This window comes from Eschrichtius robustus, chromosome 14 (assembly GCF_028021215.1).
Source record: "Eschrichtius robustus isolate mEscRob2 chromosome 14, mEscRob2.pri, whole genome shotgun sequence".
Taxonomy (NCBI): Eukaryota; Metazoa; Chordata; class Mammalia; order Artiodactyla; family Eschrichtiidae; genus Eschrichtius; species Eschrichtius robustus.
In genome coordinates this window covers 49,245,291-49,259,717 of record NC_090837.1, presented here as the reverse complement: position 1 = coordinate 49,259,717, position 14,427 = coordinate 49,245,291, and the positions used below count along the sequence as shown (strand labels likewise).

The 14,427-nt window shown below is 34.8% G+C and overlaps 1 protein-coding gene across 1 annotated transcript in view; it reads right to left on the bottom strand.

Annotated features, from left to right (window-relative positions):
• The window catches only part of ASXL3 (ASXL transcriptional regulator 3), a 140,347-nt gene that overhangs the window by 28,209 nt on the left and 97,711 nt on the right, over positions 1-14,427 (bottom strand). The gene's annotated exons all lie outside the window — the stretch shown is intronic.

The following is a 14,427-nucleotide window of genomic DNA, read 5'->3' as shown; positions in this document are numbered from 1 at the left end:
CAATTGAAGTGTGTCTGCTGGGGAGAGTGGGGTGGGGAGGTATTTTCACATTTATGGGAATATTCCCAGCCTTTTAGAGGGCAGAGTGGAAAGATACAGAGGCCCAGCAATGGGCCCACATTCACACGACAGAGAAATGCCCTGCACCCCATATGCCTTAGAAATGACTCAAAGGACATGCATGCAAGGCAAACGCCTGCTATGCTGGTCCAAGGCTAGAATATAACACCATCTTTTTGCATGAGTTTTGATACCTACTGAGTTTTCTTTCTTGGAAAAACTCAGTAGATATCAAATGCATCTAATGTGTTTTTTGAGAGAAAACTGCAACTTGCTGTGTTCAGAACTTCTGTGAAAGTTGTTCATGGAAAACTGCATCACTAAAGTTAACTCCAAACCTCTATCGACAGTCTGCTATATGTGTATCAGTCTCCAACTGCAGCCATGGCAATCACAGTCACTCCACATATATGTGCATTATTCTACTCCCCAGCAAGCCTTCCCAGATGCTTATGCCTGGCCATTTACATTCTGGAACACATAACATTTCATTAATAATAATTTCTGTTTACTTCTCTTGCATACTATAATTACAATACATAATTTATATTTTTAAAAAATATGTGTGTAGGAAAGTTATTTTTTTCTGTAATTTTTGTTTTAAGACAGTAAAAGAGCTTTACAAAATATGCATTTAATATAGGGTCACTATTTCTGAGGAATTTACATCAGTGGTTTTAAATGTTTTGGGTTCACAGTACCTTTTCTATATTTGATGAAAACTATGGATGAAACTACAGATGAAACCTCTTGTGTGGCAGGCTGCTAATCTCTCAGCATCCATTCTGCCCTTTATCCTTGCATAGTTTACACACACTTCCTCTGAGTCTGAGCAGCATTAGAGAGGATATTTCCCAGACTCTCTTGTAGTTCGATGTGGCCATGAGACTAAGTTCTCAACAAAGGAATGTGAGCAAACATGATGTGTGTATCTTGTATGTTACTTCTGTAAGCTTGCCCTCCACAATCCTTGAGCTAGAACACAGATGTGCTGGCTTCAACCACTGGGAAAGAATAACTCTAAAGGGTAGAACTGCCCAATCCCCACGGACCAACGCCACTTGTGCACTATCATGTGAGAGAAAAAACTGCTATTATGTTTGGGTTGCCCTTTTCTGGAACTCTCTGTTACAGCAACATAGTCTCTACCTTGACTAACACATCTTGGAAATAAATAAAGAGACAAAAGCACACGTGTGCGTGCACACACACGTGCAACATAATGCACACAATTTCAGGAATTTCATAGACTCCTAACGCCTTCCTTGGTGCTCTGAACCAAAAATTTTGTAGTAGTTTTTGTAGTAATTTTGTAGCAGTTTTGGTAGAAAGTCTCCTAGGAAAACTAGCTTAGAAAACATCAGATGAGCATTTGCTGTGGAGCGGTCACAAGAAAACTCATTTTGTCACCTAGGATTGCAATCAACAGGTGAAATAGGAAAGCATTCTGAAATATGAAAGCATGGTAAATGATTGGCTCTTTCCTCAGTAACCTAAATTCTTCCATATCTCTCCTCTCTATGTTCAGGACTGCAAGCCAGTACTCTTAATGAATGTCAAGCTTACTTGGGTGTGCCAATGTAAATATCAGGAGCAACAATCATTTAGACTTTAAAACTAAAATACAGCTCTTCTTTAAATGAGAGAAATCGCTAACATATCATAATCCATATTCTCTTTCTGTCCTTAATATAGGGTGAATTACTAAAGTGAGCATCTTGCAATAAGTATGTAAAGTGGAAAACAAAGAGCCAAAATCATACTTTATGACTAACTACTATGAACAAATACACTTTGAAAAGGAATACGAGAATTTTAGCAAAATTACAGCAACTGTAGGATCAACAGTAGTTCTCAATTTTTTCCAAAACAACACTATTTTCCCTTTAATTCTCTATCTCATCTTAGCAAGCAAATAATAATGCCTAAAGAATAATCTATTGTTCATAAATTAGAAATTGCAGGAAGATGCAAAACTAATTAATTTCATATAGTATGAAAATGTAAGACAATAAGGATTGTAAATTTTATGACTGTATCACTGTTTTTCCAGCAACTACAGGAGTGGATAGAATTTTAATCTTTTTGACAGAAGTTCTGTATTGCTGAACAATATACAAATGACTAGACCAAAAATGTGAAAATATGGGAGCCCAGAGAGGAATTTTTAGGGAAGCAGTACTGTAAAAATGCAGCACTGCCTCTGCGAGGGATACCCACAGACCTCCACCCCACCACAAACACAGAGTGATCTAATCACACCATATGCTCTCACCCACGGGACACGTATGACCTACATGCAAACAATCAACTCAACCACCGAACTGTATTCAAATGATAAAAAGGACGAGTGGCTTTTAAAATTCCAAGCTGTTTAAAAATCAGTTACTGGTGACAGTTCATTATCGTAATAACTGAAAAATGTTTCCATCTAAATAAATAATAACCATATACTAACAAGTGAACAATCAGTCATTTGGGAGTTTGGATAGCCCGGGATATGGTTCTTACCTCATAAACAGGAATCAAGTGCAGTTAAATAAATATTCTACACAATTAAGGCAGGGGAGCCAAACTAAATTTTGGAAGAAAATCATGTGTATTTTGAAAGCCAGTTTGAGGCATATGGCACAAAATCAAATCAAAAATTAAATGGGAAGAATATTCACCAGATTTACATATAAAAGCAAAAAAAAGGAGCAAATGTGAATGCCATCAACATTAGAAATTTTTTAAAAATCCGTTTCCCCAAAAGGAGTAAATAAGTTATGGAAATAAAATAAATTCAAACATCTGTTTACAAAATAATATGTTATTTAGTTAATTCAGAAATCAGGAAAAACCATAATATCTACATTAATTCTAAAATGACAAAATTGCTCTCTCGGGCTAAAATACAGGAAATCAAATAGAAAATCTAAATGAAGTAATAAATCTGGAAAAATGAAAAAGGGAAGAACGTCTTTAAACAACATTAGAGAAAAGAATACAATGATATGTATAAGGCAGTGTTTTATATATAAATTTACGTTATCATAAATTTTTGTAGACATTTTATAAAATAAAGTCTTGGTAAATTTTTTTTCCAAAAACAATCAAACAAAACTTCCCAAATATTCAATAAAAAAATAGAATCAAAAGTATCGTATGGTCAGGTAAACTGAAAATCTATATATTTCATTATATGGTTAAAGGCAATAATTTAATGCATAAACCTCTCATGTTTGAATGAAAAAAATTGTTAAATTTTTCACCAATAGATCCATATCTAACTAAGCAGGGAACTGTAAATTAGATATTCTAATCAGGGACAAAAATTCAAGGAAAGTTTTATATTGGTTGGAATGAATACTATTTCAAACAGATTTTTTTTTTAATGGTAAATGTGGATCTGACTCTATACATTTATTATTTGCCTTTTTAAAAATGAAACTTTGTATTTTGAGATAATTGGAGATTCAGTTGTAAGAAATTACACAGAGATCCCCTGTACCCTTTACACAGTTTCCTAACTATAGAGATATATGTCTTTAATAAGATGAATAGGGAGAGTCTACTTTTTGTGTCTTTGAATACAGTATGTTTTCAGAAGTTCATAGGCATCCCTCCCCGAGTGAATATAATCAAGTGAAAGAGGAAACTCAAATTACAAAAAAAAAAAGTTAATTATGAACAACTCTCTCTAGTCAAGACATTCCAATTGTGGACCCATGTGGACCCAATTTTTTATTCTGACACTAATACTAATTACAGTTTCCTAGCTAACCTTAATGAGTTACCTATGAAACAAGGTACAACAAGAAGGGGAAAAATAACACACTTTGTCTAGATCAAAAGCCATGGCTCAGCTTCTAAGACAGACCTAACGAACTTCGTGATGTTGTAGCTGGGGGTTGTGGTGGGAGTGGAGTGACCAGGAAGTGGTGGTGAGAAGGAAGAGTAAGAGAATTCTCCTTGCATGTGTGATAGAACAGATTGGTTATTGCAGAGCCAAATTATGGAAAGAAAAATAACTGGTTTTTTAAAATTTGTACAACTTCTCATTGAAGTGCAGCATATATAGAAAATGAACAAATTACAAGTACATAGTTTGATCCATTTTCACAAACTGAACACTTTCATGTTACCAGCATCCAGTTTAAGAAACAGAATAGTGCTACCTCCCAAGTACTAATCCCTAAGTATAATATAACATGACAGATTTGTTGTGTCTGTTTTGACCTTGGAGATCGACTACACAGTACATATACTTTTGTATTGGGCAGTTATGCTCAATATGCTTGTGAGATTCATCCACACTTATGAGTAGAGGTAGTTCATCCATTTTCATTGCGGTAAATGAAAACACTGGAATACTACACAGCCATTTATTTATAAATAAATACCATTCTGCTGCTCATGGGTACCTCAGTAGTTTCCAGGTTTTGAATCTTTCTAGGTTTTGAAACAGTTTGGCTATAAACATTTTTGCTCATGTCTTTTGGTAAACATATATATAATTCCATTGCGTATAGAGGAATTTAAATGCTGGATGAACTTTAATAAATATTGTCTGACCATTTTTCAAAGTGGTTGAAAACTCCTACCAAAGCAAGAGTTCTATGTGTTTCACTTCCTCACCAATATTTGTTATTGTCTATATATGATTTTTAAAAAATTTTTAATGTTTATTTGCTTGTAATACTAGCCATCTTCCTGGGTGTGCAGTGTATTTCTTTGTGGTTTCATTTGTGTTTACTTCATGACTAATGAAGCTGAGAACCTTTTCATATGTTTATTGGACATTTTTATAACATACTTTTTGAAGTGCCATCTCAAGGTTTTTTCCCTAAATTTATAAAAATTATTAGCATTAACAAGTAAATTTAGCAAAATTGTTGGATCACAATCCATAGAAATCAATGTCATCACTAAATGCCAGCATCAAATAGAAAATGAAATTTTAGAATGACACAATGGCATGAACACTACTTTGGAATAAATAAATCCAAATGAAAGATGTGAGACAGATCCTCTGTACCAGTGGTTCTCAACCTCTTAGCCTTAGGATATTTGTCCCCCTGGGGACATTTTGCAATACCTAGAGAATATTTTTCACTGTTAGGACTAGAGGTGTGGGATCCTACTGACATCTAGTGGGTAGAGACCTGGTGTGCTGGCAAACAGCCTCCAACGCACAGGGCAGCCCTCCCCCAAGCCCACTTCCCACCAGAAGACGATCCAGTACAACATATCATTAGTGCCAAGGGTGACAAACCCTGCTGTACACTGAAAACCACAAAACATTTAAAATATTAAAGAATATCTAAGTAAATAGGGAAGTGGGGTATACAATGTCTTATGGATTAGAAGACTTTACCAAGGTAGAGAGGTCAGAAAGCCATGAGGAAATTCTCCGGGGTGACGAGTATGGTCATGATTTGAACTGTAGTACTGGTTCCATGGATGAATATGCATGAATACATATATCAGCTTGTACACCTTCAATGTGTGTGGTTTATTTTATGTCAACTATACTTCAATAGAACTGTTAAAATTTTCGTAATTCTCAAAACAAAACACCATAATTTATAAAAACTGACTGAATTTAAGAGAAGTTCTACATCTACAAAAAATTGAATCTGTAATTCAAAGTTTCCCACAAAGAGATTTCTATGCCTAGAAACTTTGTAAGTGAATTTTTCCAAGCATTTTGGGGAAAAAATCCTATACAAACTTTCCCATCAAATAGGGTATTTACCAAATAATTTTAAGAGTCCAGCATTACTTTTACTAGCAAAACCTGACAAAGACATTACCAGAAAGGAATTACTACAAGCCAAATTTTCCCTCGATCATAAATGTAAAAATCCTAAGCAAAATATAAGCAAATTGCATTTATATGTATGTATGTGTGGGTTTTGTTTATTCTAGGAATACAAAGTTCAATGTCTGAAAAGCAATTTGTCACTTATCACGTTAATATAATAAAGGGAAAATCATACTAATAGATGCAGAAAATACCATTTGTGATTAAAACTCAGAAAACTAGGAAAAGAACGAAACTTCCTTAATATGATGAAAACCTTCTTTTAAAAAAATCTGCATTAAGCTTCTTGCATAAAGGTGAAACCATAAAATCTTTATCCCAGAGACTGAAAACAAGATACAGAAGGCAGCTAACACCACTTCTATTTGAAACTGCACTGAAGATATCAATATTATCCAGTGCAATAATGCAATAAAGAATTTTAAAAGAATAAGTAAAACTGTAAGTAGTATAGAAAATATAATTGCATATTCAGAGAATCCAAAAGAAACCATATACACTTTTTAGAACTAATAAGTGACTTAGTACATTGACTAGGAAAAATCAACAGACAAATATTTACAGCGAAAACTCAGCAAATATGGAGAAACTAATCTACTGAAAGATGTATAAGACCTTTCCAAAGGAAACTGTCAAATCATTGAGAGAAGTTAGAGAAGACCTAAATCAATGGAAGGACAAGCTACTATTCACTGATTAGAAGATTCAGTGTGCAAAGTTTTAATTCTTCCCTAACTTAGTCTATATATTAGATGTATTCCCTAATCAAAATCCATGTACTTTTATGAAAATTGATACTGTTATTCCAAAATCTCTATGAAAATACAAAGGGCCTCTGATAGGTAAGGAAAAAAAAATAAAGTTGGTGGATTGCCTCTGCCAGATATTAAGCTACCAATGATCAAAATAAAATGATTTGGGTGCAAAAACAGACAAAAAGACCAATGCAAAAGAATCGTGTCTGTAACAGAAGTAAACATTTCTGGTCAAGTGGTTTTTGACAAAGGTGACATTACAGTGCAATCGGGGAAAGAATGCCCCATTCAATAAACTATGTTTGGCAAATTGGATATCATTTAAATAAATCAAACAGTCTGTATCTCATATAACACTCTTATTCAACCCCAGATGATTTGTAGATGTAAATCTAAAGGTACCATAAGGACATTTCTCATCATCACACAAAAAAGCTTAATATAGCAATAAAAATCAACAAATTGGGGTACATTAAAGTTAAGAACCTCTCTTCATCAAAGAACACCATTTAGAGAATCAAAAGACAAGCCACAATGTGAGAGAAGAAACCAGCAAGAACAGCCAAAAATCAACAAAGAAAAGATGACTGAACTGGACTAAAGACTTTGAACTGGTAATTCACCAAAGGGACTATCCCAAATATATAAAAAACATAAAATACTGTTCAACCTCATTAGTCATCATAGTAATGCAAATTAAAACCACAATATAAAATTATAAACACTGACAATTTCCAGTCTTGGTAAGGATGTGGAATAGCTGAATGTTCACAAACTCCTGGTAGAATTGGGGTAACCACTTTGGAAAGCTGTTTAATACTATTTTAAAAAGCTGAATATATACAAATTTTATTATCCAGCAAGTAGACCATATACTCCAAAGACTTTTGTACTTAGGCAAACCAAAATAGATACAATAGTGTTCAGAAGCAGTACCACTAAAAATAGTGCAAACTGAAAACAACCCAAATGTCCATCAAAAGATTCAATAAGGAAATAATGATGTAGTCACTCACAGGAATACTACACAGCACGAGAATAAATTAATTACTGCCTCACACAACAAAATGAATCTCACACACACACATAATATTTAGCTTAATAAAACAGAGTACAGGGCTTCCCTGGTGGCAGAGTGGTTGAGAATCTGCCTGCCAATGCAGGGGACACGGGTTCGAGCCCTGGTCTGGGAAGATCCCACATGCCGCGGAGCAGCTGGGACCGTGAGCCACAACTACTGAGCCTGCGCGTCTGGAGCCTGTGCTCCGCAACAAGAGAGGCCGCGATAGTGAGAGGCCCGCGCACCGCGATGAAGAGTGGCCCCCGCTTGCTGCAACTAGAGAAAGCCCTCACACAGAAACAAAGACCCAACACAGCCAAAAATAAATTAATTAATTAATTTAAAAAAATAAAATAAAAAAACAGAGTACACATGGAATGATTTCATTTACATAAAGTTCAGAAACAGACAGAACTAGTTGATGGTGACAAAAGTCAGGATATCGGGTTCCTCTGAGTGAGTGTTAACTAAAGGGGGCAAAGCAGAGTTCTGAAATGCTAGGATACGCTCCATCTTTGTAAAAAATCTGTATGCCAGTTTTAAGGATATGCTCACTTTTCAAAAATTCATAAATTATACAAATATCAGATGGGCACTCAGTTGTCTGAGTCTTCAAATAAAACATTTACATAAAAATGAAGTAATTACATTTTCCTTCCATTACTCCCTCATTTTAAGAAATAGCTGACCTATAGGACAACAAGTAAGAGAAATGTGGTTGCTGAGAAAGACCTAGCACTGATAAAATCCGAAAAGGCCAAGGTAAATTTGGGGGCTTGCTTAAAATAATGCAGGTTTAACATTTTCTGCAATTATCTGTAGCTTGGCATATGTTTTAAAAAAAGCTAGAGTAAAAACTTGATTTTGCTGCTGAATATGGTTCCTTTTATATAAAGTGAAAGCTTATAGGAGTCCACTGACCACATTAAATTTAAATAAAATTGTCAAACATTTGGTATAAGGAAAGTATTTTCAGTTAAATTTAAAAAAAAATTGCAGCATATCTTCAAGTTTTGAAAATGTATCTGTGCAAAGTTGGTCGATGGTATTTTCCAATACTTTTTCTTCCCTAATGAAATACTCTTAATTGATATTAAGAACACAATAAATGTTAGCTTCATTATTGCTATAAAATTATTTTGCCTTTTGTAACATTAAGTGTATGCATGTGTATTTTAAGATATTCAGAGGCAAAAATATTCCTCATTTCTTAAGAACCAAATGTATATCAATATATTGAAATATATTAATATAACAAATATCTCTAAGCTATTAAACATATCAAACAATACCTGCGCATCAGTAAGAGCTTAGTCAATCCTGTTTAATAGGTTTTTTCCTAGCTTCCTTCTTTTTCTTTCAATAGAATCTCTGAGTAGATAAAACATCAGATGAATAATTTAAATGAGAACACAGAGCACAAAAAGTAACATTCTGGAAACAATCCCAAGAGGTAGTTAAAGAAAATGGGGAAACTGAACCACCTGAAGCATTTCCTCAACCCTCCATGAAGGCATTCATTCTTTCACTCACCATTTATTTAATGATATCTTATGCCCAAAACACCAGATATAAATAACCAAAATTTTGGCACTAAAACATCAATTAATAAAAACAAATTTATAAAGGCTTGATGCAAAATTACTCTAGGCAAGAAAAACAAATGAAATATATATTCTACGAATCTTTATCACCTCTGAACTCCCACATTTCAATAGCACACTTGTATTTTAGAACTTATCACACTATTTTCGAAGATTCTTCTAGCTTGTAAAGTCCTTGAGTACAGGCCTCTACTCATTAATTTTATCCCTACTGCTTACCAAACAGGATACATACTTAGAAACAGGCTCAGTATTTATGAGTTGCAAAATGCAATTTTATTGTGACCAGTGAACATACATTAACTATCCTATTCTCCAAAGCAAATATAAACAAACACCTCAAAATTATGGAAAATAATGATAAATTAAAGGTACAATCAAAAGAAATATTCTGCTTCTTTGAGGAAAAAGTACTTTAAACAATTACTACAGGTAATTAATATAGGTATTAATAATACTGTCAAGTTCTCTGTGTTGTTTTTTAGGTTGCTGTTTTTTAAATCTATACTTTAATACAACCCTCTCTTTATAAGCTTCTGTAAAATAAAAGAGCTTAGCAAAACTGCAATTTTTCTCTTTGAAGTCTGAATGTGAAATATAATCTAAGGTGCCAGGAAGAATGTAAAGCAGTTTTTCTGAGGTATTTTTACTCACAGAAATGTTCATTTAAATTTCATTTAAAAAGTGTCTATTGAGTACCTATTGCCTTATAACATATATCAAAATATCCATGCATTATTAATATGTCACTTTTAGATAAAGGATGGCTTATTCAATAAATGGTTCTGGCATACTTCGTAATCCAGCAGAGAAAAACAATTTGAACCAATATTTATTACCACCTATAAAAGTTACATTAAAATCTAATGGTAATGGAGTTGCCTTTGCAGAATGGTGGTGTGAGGAAGTCTGTGAACCTGTCCCCAGTGATACAACTATAATGGTGAAAATTATTTAAAAAAACCCAAAAACAGCGGTGCCTTCAAGATGGTGGAGGAATAAGACATGGAGATCACCTTCCTCCCCACAAATACACCAAAACTACATCTACATGTGGAACAACTCCTACAGAACACCTAATAAATGCTGGCAGAAGACCTCAGACTTCCCAAAAGACGCCCTCAGGTGACCTACACGCAAAGACGGGGCCAAACCGAAAGCTGAAACCCAGGAGCTGTGTGAACACAGAAGAGAAAGGGAAATTTCTCCCAGCAGCCTCAGGAGCAACAGATCAAATCTCCACAATCAACTTGATGTACCCAACATCTGTGGAATACCTGAATAGACAACGAAACATCCCAAAATTGAGGCGGTGGATTTGGGAGGAACTATAGACTTGGGGTTTGCTTTCTGCATCTAATTTGTTTCTGGTTTCATGTTTATCTTAGTTTAGTATTTAGAGCTTATTATCATTGGTAGATTTGGTTATTGATTTGGTTGCTCTCTTCCTTTTTTTAATATATATATTTGTTTATATATATATATATTTTTTTTCCTTTTTCTCTTTTTGTGAGTGTGTATGTATATGCTTCTTTGTGTCTGTCTGTATAGCTTTGCTTTTGCCATCTGTCCTAGGGTCCTGTCTGTTCTTTTTTTTTTTAGTATAGTTTTTAGCACTTGTTATCATCAGTGGATTTGTTTATTGGTTTGGTTGATCTCTTTTTTCTTTCTCTCTTTTTTTATTACATTTTAATGCTTTAATTTTTAATAATTTTTTTATTTTAATAACTTTCTTTTCTTTTCTTTCTTTCTTTCCTTTTTTTCTCCCTTTTCTTCTGAGCCATGTGGCTGACAGGGTCTTGGTCTCTGGCCAGGTGTCAAGGCTGAGCCTGAGATGGGAGAGCCGAATTCAGGACATTGGTCCACCAGAGACCTCCTGGCTCCATGTAATACCACAGGGAGAAAGCTCTCCCAGAGATCTCCATCTCAACACTAAGACCCAGCTCCACTCAATGACCAGCAAGCTACAGTGCTGGACACCCCATGCCAAACAACTAGCAAGATAGGAACACAAACCCACGCATTAGCAGAGAGGTTGCCTAAAATGATAATAAGTTCACAGACACCCCAAAACACACCAGCAGAAGTGGTCCTGCCCACCAGAAAGACAAGATCAAGCCTCATCCACCAGAACACAGGTACCAGTCCCCTCCAACAGGAAGCCTAAATAACCCACTGAACCAACCTTACATACAGGGAGCACGCACCAAAAACAACGGGAACTATGAACGTGCAGCCTGTGAGAAGGAAACCCCAAACACAGTAAGTTAAGCAAAATGAGAAGACAGAGAAACACACAGCAGATGAAGGATCAAGGTAAAAACGCACCAGACCAAACAAAGGAAGAGAAAATAGGCAGTCTACCTGAAAAAGAATTCAGAGTAATGATAGTAAAGATGATCCAAAATCTTGGAAATAGAATGGATAAAATATATGAAATGTTTAACAAGGACCTAGAAGAACTAAAGAGCAAACAAACGATGATGAACAACACAATAAATGAAATTAAAACTTCTCTAGAAGGAATCAATAGCAAAATAACTGAGGCAGAAGAATGGCTAAGTGACCTGGAAGATAAAATAGTGGAAATAACTACCACAGAGCAGAATAAAGAAAGAAGAATGAAAAGAATTGAGGACAGTCTCAGAGACCTCTGGAACAACACTAAATGCAACAACGTTCGAATTATAAGGGTCCCAGAACAAGAAGAGAAAAAAAAAAGGGACTGAGAAAATATTGGAAAAGATTATATTTGAAAACTTCCCTAATATGTGAAAGGAAATAATCAATCAAGTCCAGGAAGTGCAGAGAGTCCCATACAGAATAAATCCAAGGAGAAACATGCCAAGACACATATTACTCAAACTATCAAAAATTAAATACAAAGAAAAAATATTAAAAGCAGCAAGGGAAAAGCAACAATTAACATACAAGGGAATCCACATAAGGTTAACAGCTGATCTTTCAGCAGACACTCTGCAAGCCACAAGGGAGTGGCGGGACATATTTAAAGTGATGAAAGGGAAAAACCTACAACAAAGATTCCTCTACCCAGCAAGGATCTCATTCAGATTCAACGGAGAAATTAAAAACTTTACAGACAAACAAAAGTTAAGAGAACTCAGCACCACCAAACCAGCTTTACAACAAAGGCTAAAGGAACTTCTCTAGGCAGAAAACAGAAGAGAGGGAAAAGACTTACGATAACAAAACCAAAACAATGAAGAAAATGGTAACAGGAACATATATATCGATAACTACCTTAAATGTAAATGGATTAAATGCTCTAACCAAAAGAAACAGACTTGCTGAATGGAAACAAAAACAAGACCCGTACATATGCCGCCTACAAGAGACCCACTTCAGACCTAGGGACATATACACACTGAAAGTGAGCGGATGGAAAAAGATATTCCATGCAAATGGAAATCAAAAGAAAGCTGGAGTAGCAATTCTCATATGAGACAAAATAGACTTCAAAATAAAGACTATTAGAAGAGACAAAGAAGGACACTACATAATGATCAAGGGATCGATCCAAGAAGAAGATATAACAACTGTAAATATTTATGCACCCAACATAGGAGCACCTCAATACATAAGGCAAATACTAACAGCCATAAAAGGGGAAATCGACAGTAACACAATCATAGTAGGGGACTTTAACACCCCACTTCCACCAATGGACAGATCATCCAAAATGAAAATAAATATGGAAACACAAGCTTTAAATGATACATTAAACAAGATGGACTCAATTGATATTTATAGGACATTCCATCCAAAAACAACAGAATACACTTTCTTCTCAACTGCTCATGGAACATTCTGCAGGATAGATAATATCTTGGGTCACAAATCAAGCCTTGGTAAATTTAAGAAAACTGAGATCATATCAAGTATCTTTTCCAATAACAATGCTATGAGATCAGAGATCAATTACAGGAAAAAATCTGTAAAAAAATATAAACACATGGAGGCTAAACAATACACTAATAACCAAGAGATCACTGAAGAAATCAAAGAGGAAATCAAAAAATACCTAGAAACAAATGACAATGAAAACACGATGACCCAAAACCTATGGGATGCAGCAAAAGCAGTTCTAAGAGGGAAGTTTATAGCAATACAATCCTACCTCAAGAAACATGAAACATCTCAAATAAACAACCTCACCGTACACCTAAAGCAATTAGAGGAAGAAGAACAAAGAAAGCCCGAAGTTAGCAGAAAGAAAGAAATCATAAAGATCAGAACAGAAATAAAAGAAAAAGAAATGAAGGAAACGATAGTAAAGATCAATAAAACTACAAGATGGTTCTTTGGAAAGATACACAAAATTGATAAACCATTAGCCAGACTCATCAAGAAAAAAAGGGAGAAGACTCAAATCAATAGAATTAGAAATGAAAAAGGAGAAGTACAAAGTGACACTGCAGAAATACAAAGGATCATGAGAGATTACTACAGGCAACTACATGTCGATAAAATGGACAACCTGGAAGAAATGGACAAATTCTTAGAAAAGCACAACCTTCCAAGACTGAATCAGGAAGAAATAGAAAATATAAACAGAAGAATCACAAGCACTGAAATTGAGACTGTAATTTAAAACATTCCAAAAAACAAAAGCCCAGGACCAGATGGCTTCGCAGGCGAATTTTATCAAACATTTACAGAAGAGCTAAATCTATCCTTCTCAAACTCTTCCAAAATATAGCAGAGGGAGGAACACTCCCAAACTCATTCTACAAGGCCACCATCACTCTGATACCAAAAGCAGGCAAAGATGTCACAAAAAAACAAAACTACAGGCCAATATCACTGATGAACACAGAGGCAAAAATCCTCAACAAAATACTAGCAAACAGAACCCAACAGCACATTGAAAGGATACTACACCATGTTCAATGGAGTTTATCCCAGGAATGAAAGTATTCTTCAGTATATGCAAGTCAATCAATGTGATACACCATATTAACAAACTGAAGGAGAAAAACCAAATGATCATCTCAACAGTTGCAGAAAAAGCTTTTGATAAAATTCAACACCCATTTATGATAAAAACTCTCCAGAAAGTGGGCATAGAGGGAACCTACCTCAACATAATAAAGGCCATATATGACAAACTCACCGCCA